Raw genomic sequence first — 14,097 nt, forward strand, 5'->3', positions numbered from 1 at the left:
CTTTTCAAATGTTTCAGACTTGTGCTTCATCAAGTAGATATACCCATATCTGCTCAAATCATCTGTGAAGGTGAGGAAATAACGATATCCGCCACGAGCCTCAACATTCATCGGACCACATACATCTGTATGTATGATTTCCAACAAATCTGTTGCTCTCTCCATAGATCTGGAGAACGGTGTTTTGGTCATCTTGCCCATGAGGCACGGTTCGCAAGTACCAAGTGATTCATAATCAAGTGATTCCAGAAGTCCATCAGTATGGAGTTTCTTCATGCGTTTTACACCGATATGACCTAAACGGCAGTGCCACAAATATGTTGCACTATCATTATCAACTCTGCATCTTTTGGCTTCAACATTATGAATATGTGTATCACTACTATCGAGATTTAATAAAAATAGACCACTCTTCAAGGGTGCATGACCATAAAAGATATTACTCATATAAATAGAACAACCATTATTCTCTGATTTAAATGAATAACCGTCTCGCATTAAACAAGATCCAGATATAATGTTCATGCTCAACGCAGGCACCAAATAACAATTATTCAGGTCTAAAACTAATCCTGATGGTAGATGTAGAGGTAGCGTGCCGACCGCGATCACATCGACTTTGGAACCATTTCCCACGCGCATCATCACCTCGTCCTTAGCTAATCTTCGCTTAATCCGTAGTCCCTGTTTCGAGTTGCAAATGTTAGCAACAGAACCAGTATCAAATACCCAGGTGCTACTGCGAGCATTAGTAAGGTACACATCAATAACATGTATATCACATATACCTTTGTTCACTTTGCCATCCTTCTTATCCGCCAAATACTTGGGGCAGTTCCGCTTCCAGTGTCCAGTCTGCTTGCAGTAGAAGCACTCAGTTTCAGGCTTAGGTCCAGACTTGGGTTTCTTCACTTGAGCAGCAACTTGTTTGCCGTTCCTTTTGAAGTTCCCCTTCTTCTTCCCTTTGCCCCTTTTCTTGAAACCAGTGGTCTTGTTGACCATCAACACATGATGCTCCTTTTTGATTTCTACCTCCGCGGCTTTCAGCATCGCGAAGAGCTCGGGAATAGTCTTGTTCATCCCTTGCATATTATAGTTCATCACAAAGCTCTTGTAGCTTGGTGGCAGTGATTGGAGAATTCTGTCAATGACGCTATCATCCGGAAGATTAACTCCCAGTTGAATCAAGTGATTATTATACCCAGACATTTTGAGTATATGCTCACTGACAGAACTGTTCTCCTCCATCTTGCAGCTGTAGAACTTATTGGAGACTTCATATCTCTCAATCCGGGCATTTGCTTGAAATATTAACTTCAACTCCTGGAACATCTCATATGCCCCATGACGTTCAAAACGTCGTTGAAGACCCGGTTCTAAGCCGTAAAGCATGGCACACTGAACTATAGAGTAGTCATCAGCTTTGCTCTGCCAGACGTTCTTAACGTCGTCAGTTGCATCAGCAGCAGGCCTGGCACCCAGCGGTGCTTCCAGGACGTAACTCTTCTGTGCAGCAATGAGGATAATCCTCAGGTTACGGACCCAGTCCGTGTAATTGCTACCATCATCTTTCAACTTTGCTTTCTCAAGGAACGCATTAAAATTCAACGGAACAATAGCATGAGCCATCTATCTACAAACAAACATAGACAAGCAAAATACTATCAGGTACTAAGTTCATGATAAATTTAAGTTCAATTAATCATATTACTAAAGAACTCCCACTTAGACAGACATCTCTCTAGTTATCTAAGTGATTACGTGATCCAAATCAACTAAACCATGTCCGATCATCACGTGAGATGGAGTAGTTTCAATGGTGAACATCTCTATGTTGATCATATCTACTATATGATTCACGCTCGACCTTTCGGTCCCCGTGTTCCGAGGCCATATCTGTATATGCTAGGCTCGTCAAGTATAACCTGAGTATTCCGTGTGTGCAACTGTTTTGCACCCGTTGTATTTGAACGTAGAGCCTATCACACCCGATCATCACGTGGTGTCTCAGCACGAAGAACTTTCGCAACGGTGCATACTCAGGGAGAACACTTCTTGATAATTAGTGAGAGATCATCTTAAAATGCTACCGTCAATCAAAGCAAGATAAGATGCATAAAGGATAAACATCACATGCAATCAATATAAGTGATATGATATGGCCATCATCATCTTGTGCTTGTGATCTCCATCTTCGAAGCACCGTCGTGATCACCATCGTCACCGGCGCGACACCTTGATCTCCATCGTAGCGTCGTTGTCGTTACGCCATCTATTGCTTCTACGACTATCGCTACCGCTTAGTGATAAAGTAAAGCAATTACAGGGCGTTTGCATTTCATACAATAAAGCGACAACCATATGGCTCCTGCCAGTTGCCGATAACTTCGGTTACAAAACATGATCATCTCATACAATAAAATATAGCATCATGTCTTGGCCATATCACATCACAACATGCCCTGCAAAAACAAGTTAGACGTCCTCTACTTTGTTGTTGCAAATTTTACGTGGCTGCTACGGGCTTAAGCAAGAACCAATCTCACTTACGCATCAAAACCACAACGATAGTTTGTCAAATAGACTCTGTTTTAACCTTCACAAGGACCGGGCGTAGCCACACTCGGTTCAACTAAAGTGAGAGAGACAGACACCCGCCAGCCACCTTTAAGCACGAGTGCTCGTAACGGTGAAACCAGTCTCGCGTAAGCGTACGCGTAATGTCGGTCCGGGCCGCTTCATCTCACAATACCGCTGAACCAAAGTATGACATGCTGGTAGGCAGTATGACTTATATCGTCCACAACTCACTTGTGTTCTACTCGTGCATATAACATCAACACATAAAACCTAGGATCTGATACCACTGTTGGGGAACGTAGTAATTTCAAAATTTTCCTACGCACACGCAAGATCATGGTGATGATATAGCAACGAGGGGAGAGTGTTGTCTACGTACCCTCGTAGACCGAAGCGGAAGCGTTGACGCAACGTAGAGGAAGTAGTCGTACGTCCTCCGGTTCAACCGATCCAAGTACCGTTACTCCGGCACCTCCGAGTTCTTGACACGCGTACAACTCGATGACGCACCCTCGATCTCCGATCCAGCAGAGGCGCCGAGGGGGAGTTCCGTCAGCACGACGGCGTGGTGACGATCTTGATGTTCTCCTGTTGCAGGGCTTCGCCTAAGCACCGCTACAATATGACCGAGGTGTAATATCGTGGAGGGGGGCACCGCACACGGCTAAGGAACAATCAATGATCAACTTGTGTGTTCTAGGGTGCCCCCTACCCCCGTATATAAAGGAGGAAGGTAGGAGGTGGCCGGCCCTAGGGGGGCGCGCCATGAGGAGGGGGAAACCTACTCCAAGTAGGTTTCCCTCTCTTTTCCTTATCTTATTTGGAGGGGGAAGGAAAGAGTACTAGTATTAGGAAGTAGTACTAGTAGTAGTAATAGGAAGAGGGGGAAGGAGAAAGGAAAGGGGGGGCCGGCCCCCCTCCCCAATTCGGATTGGGCTTGGGGGGGCGCGCCCCCTCCCTTGCTCCTTCTCTCTTCCTCCTACATGGGCCCAATAAGGCCCATATACCTCCCGGGGGGTTCCGGTAACCTCCCGGGGCTCCAAACTTCTCCGGAACCTTTCCGGTGTCCAAATATATCCGTCCAATATATCAATCTTTATGTCTCAACCATTTCGAGACTCCTCGTCATGTCCGTAATCATATCCGAGACTCCGAACAACCTTCGGTACATCAAAATACATAAACTCATAATATAACTGTCATCGAAACCTTAAGCGTGCGGACCCTACGGTTCGAGAACGATGTAGACATGACTGAGACACATCTCTGGTCAATAACCAATAGCGGGACCTGGATGCCCATATTGGTTCCTACATATTCTACGAAGATCTTTATCGGTCAAACCGCATAACAACATACGTTGTTCCCTTTGTCATCGGTATGTTACTTGTCCGAGATTCGATCGTCGGTATCCAATACCTAGTTCAATCTCGTTATCGACAAGTCTCTTTACTCGTTCTGTAATACTTCATCTTATAACTAACTCATTAGTTACATGCTTGCAAGGCTTAGGTGATGAGCATTGCCGAGAGGGCCCAGAGATACCTCTCCGACAATCGGAGTGACAAAACCTAATCACGAATTATGCTAACTCAACATGTACCTTCGGAGACACCTGTAGTACTCCTTTATAATCACCCAGTTACGTTGTGACGTTTGGTAGTACCCAAAGTGTTCCTCCGGTAAACGGGAGTTACACAATTCTCATAGTTACAGGAACATGTATAAGTCATGAAGGAAGCAATAGCAGAATACTAAACGATCAAGTGCTAAGCTAACGGGATGGGTCATGTCAATCACCTCATTCTCCTAATGATGTGATCCCATTAATCAAATGACAACACATGTCAATGGTTAGGAAACATAACCATCTTTGATTAATGAGCTAGTCAAGTAGAGGCATACTAGTGACTATATGTTTGTCTATGTATTCACACATGTATCATGTTTCCGGTTAATACAATTCTAGCATGAATAATAAACATTTATCATGATATGAGGAAATAAATAATAACTTTATTATTGCCTCTAGGGCATATTTCCTTCATGATCATGTCGGTCCCACCAAATGCCTCACATTATGAACTAAATCGGTCTCACCGAGTTTCACGATTCGGTCCCATCGAGTTTGGTAAATTGTGTGTAACAGTTAGATTTTGTGTGGAGGCTATATATACCCCTCCACCCACTCTTCATTCATGGAGAGAGCCATCAGAACATGCCTACACTTCCAACATACATTTTCTGAGAGAGAACCATCTACACTTGTGTTGAGGTCAAGATATTCCATTCCTACCACATAATCTTGATCTCTAGCCTTCCCCAGTTGCTTTCCACTCAAATCTTCTTTCCACCAAATCCAAATCCTATGAGAGAGAGTTGAGTGTTGGGGAGACTATCATTTGAAGCACAAGAGCAAGGAGTTCCTCATCAACACACCATTTGTTACCTCTTGGAGAGTGGTGTCTCCTAGATTGGCTAGGTGTCACTTGGGAGCCTCCGTCAAGATTGTGGAGTTGAACCAAGGAGTTTGTAAGGGCAAGGAGATCGCCTACTTCATGAAGATCTACCCGAGTGAGGCAAGTCCATCGTGGGCGACGACCATGGTGGGATAGACAAGGTTGCTTCTTCGTGGACCCTTCGTGGGTGGAGCCCTCCGTGGACTCGCACAACCGTTACCCTTCGTGGGTTGAAGTCTCCATCAACGTGGATGTATGATAGCACCACCTATTGGAACCACGGATAAAAAATCTCCGTCTCCAAATTGCGTTTGCACACTCCAATCCCATCCCTTTACATTCTTGCAATTTGCATGCTTTACTTTCCGCTGCTCATATACTCTTGTCATGCTTGCTTGATATGTATTGTGAATGTTAAAACTTGTGCCAAAACTCCACTTCAACTTAAAGAGATTAAAAACTGCAAATTTTCTTACTTAGAGTCTATTCACGCCCCCTAGACACCTCTTCTCGATCCTTTCACCATCATCTCAGCATTCTCTTATGGCGTCCGTGACGTTAAGATGAAGGAGGAGCTCGCCATCCACGAGGATCTCTACACATCTCTAGAGCTATTCAACCTGGCGACTAAGTGCGCAAGGGCTGAGCTAGGACGCCTCTCCCTCCTAGAACTTCCAGCTGCTGACCCAGAAGAGAAGAAGGCCAAGGCAAAGGATGTGATGCGCAAAGGAGCAGCTGTGCTTGCAGTAGAGACGAACACGAAGCGCGGCAGGGACCAGTCGTAGTCGTCTAAAGGCAGCCGACCGTTTTGCGCCTTCCACAACCTCCACACCCACAACACCAACGAATGCCAGGAGCTCAGGGCCGTTCGAGAAGGACGCTTCGGTCGATGCCCCGAGCGCAATGACCGGGGCTACGGCCGAGGAGGAGGTCGAGGCAGAGGATGATGGGACGACCGTGGCCCTCGCCAGGAGTGGCGCAACCGACCTTGTGATGATCGCTGGCAGGACCAGCCTCGCGAGGGAGCCTGGAGGGATCAGCCTCGCGAAGACCTCCCGGAGGGCAACGCAGGCCTTCCTCCTCTGCCACCATCGCCAAGAAGGAATGACGACCACCACCAGGACAAGGGGACTGGGGGCTTCCAGGAGCCATGTGCTATTGCTTGCATCTTCGGTGGTGTCGGTGTCAAAACCGGCGGATCTCGGGTAGGGGGTCCCGAACTGTGCGTCTAGGCGGATGGTAACAGGAGACAAGGGACACGATGTTTTACCCAGGTTCGGGCCCTCTTGATGGAGGTAAAACCCTACATCCTGCTTGATTAATATTGATGATGTGTGTTACAAGAGTAGATCTACCACGAGATCAAGGAGGCTAAACCCTAGAAGCTAGCCTATGGTATGATTGTTGTTCGTCCTACGGACTAAAGCCATCCGGTTTATATAGACACTAGAGAGGGCTAGGGTTACACAGAGTCGGTTACAATGGTATGAGATCTACATATCCGTATCGCCAAGCTTGCCTTCCATGCCAAGGAAAGTCCCATCCGGACACGGGATGAAGTCTTCAATCTTGTATCTTCATAGTCTTGGAGTCCGGCCGATGATGATAGTTCGGCTATCTGGACACCCCCTAGTCCAGGACTCCCTCAGTAGCCCCTGAACCAGGCTTCAATGACGACGAGTCCGGCGCGCATATTGTCTTCGGCATTGCAAGGCGGGTTCCTCCTCCGAATAATTTATAGAAGATTGTGAACACCAGGATAGTGTCCGGCTCTGCAAAATAATTTCCACATACCACCGTAGAGAGAATAATATTTACACAAGTTCAATCTGCTGACGTATTTCGTGGTGTGACGTCACACCACTACCAAGCCTTTACTCGAATTGTTTTTATTGTACCACCTCAGCGCATTTAGCGAAGCGGTTTCCTTCGCACGTCTTATCGAAGCAGATATCGTGTTCCCCTTATTCCGGGATTCCCATTAATACGGACGTGGGTAACCCAACCGCGCCCATTGCCATGCCCCCTCCATCGAAGGCGAGTTCCAAATGGTCACGGGGACGGCTCTTGGTATTCTTCCTCTTTATAATGAGACCAAGGCCAGTTCTTTTTCTTCAATCCTCAATCGAATCCGCCCCTCGCCCCCGAGTTCCAACACCCAGGGCTCCAGATTCGGGTACCTTCGACCTTCGACAATGTCCGGCTCTGACCTACGAGGCCGGTGGATGCCCTCTTCCGTCACGGAAGAAGACGTGCTAAAGCTGAGAGACGCCAGGTGCTTGACCTACGAGATTTCGCATAGGTTGCCTGCCCAAGGGCAAGTTATTCCTACTCCCGAGCCCGGCGAGAGCGTTGTGTTCGTGTCTCACCTCCGTCGGGGTTTAGGCTTCCCGATGGATCCCTTCGTGAGGGGGCTCATGTTTTACTATGGGCTGGAATTCCATGACTTGGCTCTGGAGTCCATCCTCCACATCTCATCGTTCATTGTCGTTTGCGAAGCCTTCCTCCGCACTACCCCTCACTTCGGCTTGTGGCTCAAAACCTTCAACGTGGAGCCGAAGATGATTGAGGGGCGTCAGGCAGAGTGCGGCGGGGCGGTTATAAGCAAGAGGGCCGATGCTCCATGGCCCGAGGGCTCTTTTCAGGAGGAGCTCGGCTCGTGGCAACAGGAGTGGTTCTATATTACCGCTCCAAGGGGCAGCAGGCAGAAGCCGCTGCCCGTCTTCCGCTCGGACCCTCCACAACGGCTGACGTCATGGGTCAACAAGGGGCTTAACTGGGGGCCGTCCAAAGACGTACCCCTGTTGCAGGACCGGATTCGAGACCTCCAAGAAAGGGAGATTAATCTGGCGGTGGTGGCACAGGTTATGCTGATCCGACGCCTTCTGCCCTGCAAACGTCGCCCCCTCCGCCTATGGGAATTTAATCCGGAGGGGCCACGATCTCTCCAACACTTCATGGGTTTGACACCCGCGGAGATGTACAAACTGTTCTTCGGATCGCAAGAGATGCGTCCGGACTTGACCGAGGACGCCGGCCTAAGCTGCAATCACCCGGATACTCAAGTAAGTAGCCCTGTGTCCGGACATATTGTCCATTTATTTATCATGGGTTTGCCTTTTAACCAGCTATCCCTTGGACAGGAGTGGATAGCGCAAGCAAAACTGATACGGTGTCTGGCCCCCCTCCCTGAGACCACGCCGGATCCCGTGTTAGTCAAAATGTTGGAGTTTGCGCCTTCGGAGGAGGGCGAAGGGGGGCACAGGGAAACTACCACCTACGCCAAGGAGGCTTTCAGTAAGGGGGGAATCGAGAGTCCCTCCTTCCAGGGGGAGAAGAGGACTGCTTCCGAAGACCCGGAGGCCAAGGCCTCAAAGCGGGGAAGAAATCTGCACCGGAAGGTCCTGTGCCGGAAAGGGCCCCGGCCGCACAGTCTCCCCATAGGAGTCAGCCCTCCAGCGAGCCGTAAGTAAAAAGGGGTAATTTTGTAATAGGGAACGCCCCTATATTATTTCCAAAGGTAACCGAAGTTTTCACCTTGTAGTTCGGATCTCAACCCATCTCAGCAGAGCTCAACTTCGGGGGACCTTCGTCCGGAGATGATGGAAAGCGAGACGCCTCCATCTGCCGCCCCGTCGGGCGGGGTGGACAACCCTGAGGTGTCGTCACGGAGGGTCTCCCCGAGTCCGGCGGGGCCGGAGAGTCCGGCACCCATTGGAGTACGGCCGGTGGAGCTGCAGGATTTGCTCAAGAGGGCGTCTATCTCGGAAGATCACCGCACATTGATGAGTACGGTGATTGAAAGGATCTCATCCGCCGAGAGCGGGTTGTATGAGGCCATCGGAAGCTTGCTGACGGGGTTTGAGGTACGCAAAAAATGACATACCTTTTGACAGTTTTGCACATGAAGTGCGCCCTGTATAGATAGTAGCCCCTGAGACTTGGTATGCTGTCGAAAGCGATAGCGTGCCAAGGATCATAATCTCAGTTATAGAATGTCGCCATTCCTATGCAGGTGGCGGAACATTCGGTGGCCAGCCGGACTGATGGAGTTGCCGAACTGAAGAGGCAACTCGATGTTGCGTATGCGGACATCGCGCTGGTCAATAAACGACTTAACGAGTCGCAAGGTAGGTGGTTGCTCCGCGGTTGCCTAGTAAGGGAGTTGGTGCCCGTTCCTTACAATTTGTATGCTTGATGCAGATGGCGCCGCTGCTGTGGAAGATCTTCGAGCAGAGCTTGCTCGAGCCAAGGAGCAAGCCAGGATAAGTGATGCGGCTACCTTGAAGGCAGCAGAAGAGCTAAAAGCCGAAAAGGCTGCTCACTGCCGAAGCAGGGAAGAGTTGGCCGGAATGGCCTTGAAATTAAAAGATGTTACCGACCGTTGTGAGGTTCTTGAAGGAGAACGCCGAGTGGAGCAAGAGGGCCTGAAGAAGGCCGCCGCCGAAGTCAAGGATGCCCGGAGTGAGATGCGGGCTATGAAGGAGGAACTGCGTCAAGCCGGAGACATTGCGGCTGGAAAGCCCTTTCTTCTATGTAGGAAGTTCATGGATCCGAAGTATGCTCAGCTGGGCCAGTTGTGTGGTGCGGAGGATCCTTATCTGGATTTGGCGGCGAGTGCGGCGGACGCAGTCGTGCACTTCCGAAGCCAGAAGGATCACGAAATGGAAGAGCTTTACTGGTCTCAATTCCATAGTCCGGAGCGTCCACTTCTGTTGACTGATCGGCTGGCTGAGTGGGCTGAGCTGAATAGATTGTACGGACTTGCCATGACGGATGTGGTCACTCATCTATGGCCGGAAAGGCCCAAGCCGAAGAGTTATTTTGGCTTGTTGCAGCAATTCCTTGGGGCGGTCCCGCATATCAAGGCGATGAAGCGGTCGACATGCATAGAAGGTGCACGGATGGCTCTCGCCCATGTGAAGACATACTGGGCAGACATGGATGCCACCGCTGTTGCATCCCGGGGTTCGGACAAGAGCCGATTACCCGCCGAGCACTATTTTGAGGAAGTCCTGCAGGGCGCTCGTTTAATAGAGTCGCAGTGCTCGAAAGATGTCATGTTCAAATGACGTATATGATTTGTGAGATCATGTTTATAATGCAATAGCTTTTTATACTTGTGCGTTCAAGTATTGAACTATCTCTTGTGCGGCCGTATATGTATGAATAACCTGAAAGTTGCAGTCTTTGGCTTTAGCCCCCACGCACATGGTGTAGGGGTGTTTGCAACAAAACGCTTTTTCACACTTAATACAACGTCTTGGTCCTTTGAAGGAGGTGATAGCATAGCAAACTAGGCAACCGAACTATAATGCTTTATCACTTTCACTTAGCCATAGGAGCTCGATGGTGGGGCTACTATATAGCCCCTAGAGGCACCGCGCTCTCCGAACTTGGGGCGCGTATGTGCCTGACCGGGAAGCGGTCCTTCGTCAAAGCGGAGGAATTCTAAACATTCCAATAGTCGATCGAGTGGTAAACGACCGCGTGCTATTCGCATACCCGCTCCCGGGCCTATCAGCAGCAGTCTTGCCCTCACACGAAGCCACCTTGTGGCATATGTCGTCTTGCACCCCCCGTGAGAATACCACGACATTTGGCGCCCACCGTGGGGCGGTACTATGCTACCGCGCTGCTGCTAGTTTCACTGTCCGGGCGGGACCATCTTCGTCATCTCCGCCGCGGCGTCGCGCCGTCTCTCTGGTAGCGCTCGGGGGCTCGACTTCAACCCGCCCCCAGAGCGGCCGCGTGAGACGGCGCGCCCTCGCCGTCATCCTCTTCGTCTTCACCACCGCGGCGTCACGCCGTCCCTCCGATAGCGGTCGGGGGCTCGACATCGACATGCCCCCGGAATGGCCGTGAGGGGCGCCGCGTCCTCGCTGTTGGCCTTGCCTTCTTCGTCACTATCGTTGCGACGCCGGCCGTCCGTCCGCGCGCGCCGCGTGCGGGGCCTCGCTTCGGTCGGCCGTGTCCGTCCACGCGCCGCTCGCCTCTGCGTTGTGCCTTGCTCCGGCCGAAACGCACGTTTACCATTCCATATATCATCCATACAAGCTAGCAAGATGCAAGTCAACAATGGTCAAACCATTGGCCATACACTACATAGATACTCCCTGTACATTGCCCATACACGAGTCAGACTCAGACATCATCACCATCGCTCCGCCCAGCGCTCTGTCCGCTGCTCCGCCCCAGCTCGTCTCCTTGCACGGCCGTGCCACCGAGCTCCTTCCTGACCGCTGCGCTCCCAAGTGCCTCGCCTTGCCTCATGGCTCCGCAGCTCCTCCGGCCCGCATCGTCCGGCGTCTTCTCGCCGGACGCCTCCTGCGTTTTTGCTGGCTCCCGCGCTGACTGACTTCCGTGGGCTCGCCGTCGCGCCGTGTCTTCCACGCTTGCCGGTTCTAGCACGCGCGCGCGGTCCTCGCCACTGCCAGCCCGCCCCGGTCGCGGCGTTGACCTGCTCGATCGCGCCCGCGCGCCCAAGGCCCTCCTGATGCGCCGCCCCGCCTTGGTTATCTCCATGTTCCGGTCTGCGTCGACCTGGCCTCGCGCCTTTGCGTCGTTCGCTGCCTCCTCGCGCTCGTCGGCTGCCGTCTGGCTGCTCCACCACCCGTCGCCGGCTGCCCGCCGCCGGGTGCGCCGCTCCGTGCCGGCTTCCCGCGCCCGGCCCCGACTGCCTGCCGGCTTGCTGCTCCGGCGCGCAGTCGCCTCGCGCCATCTCCGCGCCTGGCCGCCTCCCCGCGCCCGCGGATGCCCGGCTATGCCTGGCCGCCTTCGGGTCGCGCGCGAGCCGAGCTCCCTTCTGCGCCCGCCCGCCGGCTTCTCCGCACGCCGGCCTCGGGCCGGCTCCTCGTCGCCGTGCCAGGTCCTCGACGGCGCGTCCCCCGCCCCTCGCGTGCCCCGCTCCTGCTGGCTCCGCCCCGCGGCCGAGTGCCCCGCGCCGGCCGGCTTTGCCCACCTCCACCAACCGGAGCCGGCTGCCGCCCGTCGCCGCTCCCACTGCTGGGCCTCGCGCGCCGCCCCTCCTGGCCGCGTCGCCCTCGCCAGGCCGGCTCCCCCAGTGCCGAGTCCTCCCCGCCTTGCCGCCTGGCCGGGTCGCCGCCTCGCCTCCTCCCGCTGGCCGCGTCCGACTCCGCCCGAGGCCGTCTGCGCCTCCGCGCGCCGTGCCGACTCTCCCGACGCGCCTCTGGCCGGTCGGGTCGCGCGCCTCTGCTGCTGGCTCCCGGGTCGGGCGCCATGACCGGCTGTGCCACACACGCCCCTGCCGGGTCCCGCTCCAGCCGCCTGTTGAGGCCGGCGCCTGAAGAAAAGAAGCAGTGGCCGGCTGAAAAAAGAGAGAGAGAGAGGCCGGCTGGGAGAAAAATAAGAAGGGCCGACTGCCCGCTGTGGCCGGGTTCCCAGCCGGTGAAAAAAAAGAGAGAGAAAGAGATGTGCGTTCGACTGCACGTAGCCGACTGGAATTTGCGTCCGACTGCTAGATGCGCGTCCGACTGGCCGCGCCTGCTGAGAATTTCGTCTGACTGCCAGATGTGCGTCCGACCACCTGCTGTGAAGAAGGTGCTGGCTGCCTAGCCGGCTGCAAAGAAGTCCGACTGCTGAGTCGGAGTCCGGCTGCCACAGCCAGACAAAGAGAAGAAGAAAAAAGAATCAACTTCAATAAAGAAGACAAAGTAGTTACCGGGAGATCGGGCCTGATTGCTCAGCAGTCAGCCCGAATCTCGGGGCTACACCCAGCGGGTGCGCTGACGCGCCCCCGCGAAGAAGACAAAGTAGTTACCGGGAGATCCGGCCTGACTGCTCAGCAGTCAGCCCGAATCTCGGGGGTTACACCCAGCAGGTGCGCTGGCGCGCCCCCGCGAAGAATACAGACAAGAGAAGAGTTTTGTCTGGCTACCAGCAGCCGGCAGAAGAGAAAAAGAAGAAGAAGGGCGTTGTAAGACGCCTCGCCGCCTGGCCGGTCAAGCCTGACCGGCCGGGGCCCCGCTTCGAGCACCCGGGGGCTCGAAGGCCACACCCAGCGGGTGTGCCGGCGCGCTCCGCGAGCGCCGAGCCGCGTCGGCTGTCTTAGGCAAACTCCACCTCGGCTACACGAAAATCAATGTGAGCTCCTCACCTACATATTTTTGCATCACGCAAGCACGGATAACCCCGAGCGATGCTCGGGGAACTATCTCCGCATTTCATTACAGTTGCATCACTGTTCGCCCCGGCGCCAGCCAGAGTTGGCCCGGGGGCTGGCCGCTTGGCCTGAGACGTTAGTTTCCGCAGACGGCTTAGTAGCGTGCGCGGTACCAAAGGCACACTCTCAGTCACAGACCGCAGAGCGGCTGTCCGACTGGCAAGAGTGAACGCTGGAGGCCACCCACGCGAAAAACGTCCGGAAAGAAAAACGCTTCGCGCGACCCGACCGTTTCCTTTACAAATATCTACTCGGTTAAATCCGCTCCCAGAGTCTGAGTACTGTACACTCCACTTCGCGGCCCACTCTCAGCCATAGACCGCAGAGCGGCTGTCCGGCAAGCGAGAGCATAAGCCAAAAAGCGGAGGGAAAACGAAAAAGATTAAGGGGGCTCGGACGAAACCGAGTCGGCACCCTCCGCATAAAACTTGCAATACTAAAAGCAATCATTTGATATATCCGCGTGGACTAACTTTGTCTTTTTTCATGATCATTTTCACGAACACTCGCCAAAAAACCTCCGCCCAACTTTTCCAAAGTTGCCCGGAGGCTTAGGGGCTACTGTCGGAGTAATTGGACACGGATACCCCGAAGACGGCAAGATGATATTCCAAGACATCGGGGCTAGCAAAGCCCCTCAGTCCAACTCCCCGGCCACCAGGACGACTCCGGGCTGCGGACTGCACCACCAGGCCGACTCCGGGCTGCGGACTGCACCACGAGGCCGACTTCGGGCTGCCGACTGCACCACCAGGCCGACTCCGGGCTGCGGATTGCACCACCAGGCCGACTCCGGGCTGCCGACTGCACCACCAGGCCGACTGCTGGCTGCCGACTCCCCGGCCGCCCAGGCTGACTGCTGGCTGCCGACTCCCC

This window comes from Triticum dicoccoides, chromosome 1B, assembly GCF_002162155.2.
Source record: "Triticum dicoccoides isolate Atlit2015 ecotype Zavitan chromosome 1B, WEW_v2.0, whole genome shotgun sequence".
NCBI lineage: Eukaryota > Viridiplantae > Streptophyta > Magnoliopsida > Poales > Poaceae > Triticum > Triticum dicoccoides.